Raw genomic sequence first — 4,882 nt, forward strand, 5'->3', positions numbered from 1 at the left:
CACCCAAATTCCTGTATTTATCATTAATTCCTGCTACTTCCTTCTTAAATACTTAATCTCTAGTAAAGTCTTGTTCATTTTCCAGTAACCTTTAACTTTTTTGGTTGACAAACCATGCATATTTACTTTATTTGAGATCCCGTTTGGTGGTCTGTTAAAATCAATGGTTTCAATCGAGACTGTATTCAACCTTGTCAGCAATATCTTCAGATATCAGCCAGAAATCAATACGGGATTGTATAGATAATCTTTGGTACTCCATGTAAACATAATCTTATCTGGGTTCTTATGTCTCCAAATTCTAGAACCCCTAACCTTAGACATATATTCCTATATCTCACAAACAGAATTGCTATCCATGAGGAGGCCATCTATCTAGATTATCATGTAATACTGTATTAAAATCTCCACCCCATATTACTTGCAATGGAATTTAGACATAATTTTTACTATTTTCCTCTCAATGTCTCTAAATAAAATACCAGTTACTTGAGCTTGTTATTGGAAGCTTAAGTATTACAACAATGAATTGAACTGGTTGACATCTACCAATAGTTTAATCAACATCTCCTGTATTATCTGCTTCATGGCTCAATATATGAGCCTTAAAGTTGCCTTTTAAAATAGGAATACCTGCTGACCGATTAGTACCAAATGAAAACCAAATATCATTCATATCATCACCATTGGCACTTCCAAACGCAGTATCTGTGGAACAGGCATGAGTTTCTTGAATGAAATAAGTCGGACTCTTACCCTTACAATACAAATAAAGATGTCCTTTTCAAAAAATTACAGATTCCCTGGCATTAATAGAAAAAACAGAAATGGACATTTACTATCACAGTGACTATATATAAATATTAAACTTATACGTTCACATGAATCTTTGTATTACAACACTACGAACCTGCATTGGCAAGAATGATGGAGCATTTTAATTTACACACAATTGTGCAATGGAAAAAAATGTTTTTGCATTTCCCAACTCCCCCTGAGAACCCACAAGTGCCTTGCTCAAGGGCACAGCGACATCATTATTTATTTTCCCACTTTGTCGGCTACGGAATTTGAGCCAGCAACCTTTCGGTAACTGGCATAACAGTTTGTAAAAGTAAATTTCAGGTATCCCACCCCCCTAACCTTTGAACCCCTAACAGCTAATCCATGGTGAGAAGCGCATGATACTTTTTTTTTACAGACAACATAACCTTGAGGCTACGTGCGCCCCTTAGAATGTAGGGTGACTCCCTAGTGGGTCCTGAACCCAGGTCAGCAGCACTACATTGCTGTGTGTCTGTATAGTTGAGGGTATATTATTTAGTAATACTCATTCCAGTTCTGGTCCCAGAGGGGATCTCAATACTGTTACACGTAGCCATGATCACCAAGCTACCCTTACTTAATAAAACCTGAATTCAAAAAGAACAAGATGTGCTTGTCATTATTTTATTTTTAACTTGTATATAGTATACCCACATTTCTGTCCACAACTTTTGAATCAGGTACCATTAAATGTAAGGTGCTTAATTCAGTTCCAGCCACTAGGGGGTACTCTGGGTGAGCCCATGGGAAATAAAAGAAATATAGTTTTAGTGTATTGGGAAAGTAAAGATGAAAACTAAAGAAAGACTGTAAACGGTTGTTACCTGTGCTGACATGATAAAAAGTGGAGAGTAAACCGTACTTTTCGCGTTTGTTTTGTAGTTTATATGATAAGCTCATTGGAAGGGTAACAAATTTGGAAGCGAAGCACCGCTGAGATGTATTTTCATGTGAGCACCGGCCCATATTCCTGGAACGGACAACGAGTGAGAGACATTGGGAGAGTAGCTAGCTAGCTAACGTTAGCAGGCTAACCACCTAACGGATTGTAGCTATCTTGCCATTGCRTGCATTGTCGTTGTTGCCACGTGAGTAGGACAATATGAGTCAAGAGGGAAACGTTGTTGGATGAAATCGAACAGAGTTTATGGACTTTAACTGAGGACAATTTACGGCACCTGTGTGTAGTTGTGGAATAGGAGGTGTAGATGACTGAAGTAAAAGGAAAGAACCATCGCGCTTTGCGGCGCAAATTGATGGAAGATTACTGTGAGAAGGAAGATTTAATGGAATCAGAGGATGAGGGCATGTCTTGCCTGCTTCAACTGAAAGGCGAAATCAAAGGACTATCGGACTCTGAGGATACTGTGAAAGTCTGCCTTACAAATCCCAGCCAGTCGGCGCCAACGAGGCAAGTGGACAGCAATATGGAACGCCGTTTGGGTCTTTGCGTGTCAAAAAGATACACGTCAAATAACACTATTTGACACGCCAAATAAGCTTCTTTAGCAATCAGGACCTGAATATGACTCCAGGTCACACAATAATTTAACACGTTCATTAATTTTGTACGTAGTTATTGCACATTGATTACACTCTCACTCGTATTTCATATSCCACAAAGATTCACCGATACAAATGCTATGAGTCAAAGATTTTGTCACTGATGATCACATTTGCTTAAAGGTCGTTTGGACTCTGCCCAAGTCTCAGGTACTGATGATAGACGTTCACTCAACTTCTGTTCTTCCGAGGTAAAATTAGCTAGCTAGTTAACAATAGCAGCCCAATTTCTCGAAAATTGTAAATCTACCATCTCTGATTGCACACCAGACTGCTGCTCACGGACAGAAGAGATGGACTTCAACCATCAATAGCCAGGTAACGGTAACTTAATGTTAGCTAACGTTAGCTATCTAACGTAGGTGTTGAGAGTGAGTGCTGTAACGGCTGCAAAAAAAGTAACTACATAATATAACACTAACGTTACCTAACTACCAACGGCGTTAGCTAGCTAACGTTAAATACGTTAAATCTGCCTGCCATTGATATTTAACTGTACTCAAGATAGCTAGCTAAAGTTAATTGTTCATAATCTAACGTTAATTATGGAATCTATAAAACGTTAACTAGTTACTGCTGTACAGTAACGTTAGCTAGCTAGCGATGTTGAATGAAGATACTTTTTTTGAACTAGTTTGTAACTAAAGTACGTTAGTTAAAACTGCATCGCCTGTCAATGCACGGTTGTCTTCATAGGTCGGAGGCTCAGAGTTGGCACAGTTTAGACAAGAGAACACTTTAGGGGAAGTACATACAGATAAAATGTCACTGGACCCGTCGGGTCTGCGGTCTATTTTTCAGGCTAGAGACCATGTTGCGGAGCCTTCGGTGGGCAAGTGGTCATTTGATTGATGAAGAGATGGCCAGCAATCTAATTGCTGTTGCKGAGGAGTTCCTACAAGAGGCAAATGACATCCAACAACGGGAACCTTACGAAAATGCCAAGTTGTTATATTTATATCATGTTTTTTGTACGGCATGTGTGGCAAAGGCTGAGATTGTATCATTTTACTTGTCCTGTGTTAAGTCAATCAATGAAAAAACATTTGGTTGGCCTATAATGTTGTTCCTATATTCTATTTGGTGATCTCATAGTCTATTAACCTACAGTTTTTAGGAGTGTATTTTGTAATTATCTATTGTATTTTTTATTTCAGTGTCCTGTCAAGCGCCTTTGGAGGGGAGGCGGTATCACATCACCAAGGAGCAGCTTGAGTTCCTCATAGATTGTCATATGACCATCAGACAAATGGCAGATGTTCTCAATGAGTCGCACTCTGTGGTCAAGTTGCGCATGAGGTAAGTAGTTACTGTAATCTAATAAAGCAAATGTAACACAAGAGGGAGATCTCTACATCCCCTCTAGATTTGAGAATTTTGATCACATTCCTGATTGATGTATCTTTTTGTGTTATTTTTGATTTAGTCATTTTCAGCTTTTCAGGTCCTACTCACTGTTGTCAGATGCTCGCTGGATTAGAGGATCAAAGAGCTGATATCAATAAAAACAGAATGGCTCACTATAAAAGAAAAAATGGTTTTGTAAAACAAATGCATCTTGTTTTTAGGTGTAGGATTGTTATCCATGGTGCTGTGGATGGTTACAGCAGACTTGTTGTGTTTCTGAAGGCCTCTGACAACAACAGGACCGCCACAGTCATGAGTCATTCGAAGCAGCCATCACCAGCTACGGAACCATCCCGGTGAGATGTGACCGGGTGGTGAAAACAACCGCATCTGTGCCTTCATGGAGCAGGTCAGGGTGTAGAGGAAGTGCCCTCAGAGGAAGGAGCACTCACAACCAGAGGTAGAGCGGTGTGGGGGGACGTCTGGCATGGAGTCTCACGTTTACCATGACCTGTTCACCTTCTTGGAGACGGACAGATCATCGACATCAACAATGAGGTGCACCTGTGGGCACTGCACTTTGGTTCCTGCCACGTGTAACAGAGATCTTGCTGTGTTTGCCAGTCAGTGGAACCACCATGGGCTGAGGACTGAACAACGGCAGTTGTTCGTCTGGTTCCCTGGCATGCAGAGGGCCAATCTGACAGCACTAAGGGATTTGTTTTCACCCAAATTCAACCACCATCACGCTCTCAAGCCACCACCTCAGTTCCTCCAACCACCACCTCAGCTCCTCCAACCCACCACCTCAGCTCCTCCAACCACCTACCTCAAGCTCCCTCAACCACCTGGCGCCGCAGCTCTTTATTGGTCTAATGGGTGATTGTGCCACAAATCCAGTTCACCATCATCACACACACAGATGGAACTGTTGCGGACAATAATTCCATTGGAAGGCCCCAGAGGCAGCCTGGGAGTTGACAATCTACAGAGGGTTATGGGGAGTTATATCTTCAGCGCCACTCTTCCTACTTCAACCTGACTTACTACATACACCCCTGATATCCCCTACTGGATGAGGGATGATTGGACGCTATATCTTTCGCGCAGCTGCCACTCGTTCCTCACTCCAACCGACTTACTACAC

General features: G+C 41.3%; 1 long non-coding RNA gene across 2 annotated transcripts; it reads left to right on the plus strand.

Moving 5' to 3' along the window:
• Positions 1 to 1,598: 1,598 nt before the first annotated feature.
• Positions 1,599 to 4,145, plus strand: LOC111961396 (uncharacterized). Of its 2 annotated transcripts, XR_002893899.2 has the most exons (4): positions 1,599 to 2,706; positions 3,190 to 3,333; positions 3,546 to 3,687; positions 3,957 to 4,145. It is a non-coding gene; the product is annotated as an uncharacterized lncRNA (long non-coding RNA). The 2 variants fall into 2 exon arrangements; XR_002876997.3 differs by lacking the exon at positions 3,190 to 3,333 and having other exon boundaries at positions 1,605 to 2,706.
• The last annotated feature ends 737 nt before the right edge of the window (positions 4,146 to 4,882 follow it).

This window comes from Salvelinus sp. IW2-2015, unplaced genomic scaffold, assembly GCF_002910315.2.
Source record: "Salvelinus sp. IW2-2015 unplaced genomic scaffold, ASM291031v2 Un_scaffold1333, whole genome shotgun sequence".
Classification (NCBI taxonomy): Eukaryota; Metazoa; Chordata; class Actinopteri; order Salmoniformes; family Salmonidae; genus Salvelinus; species Salvelinus sp. IW2-2015.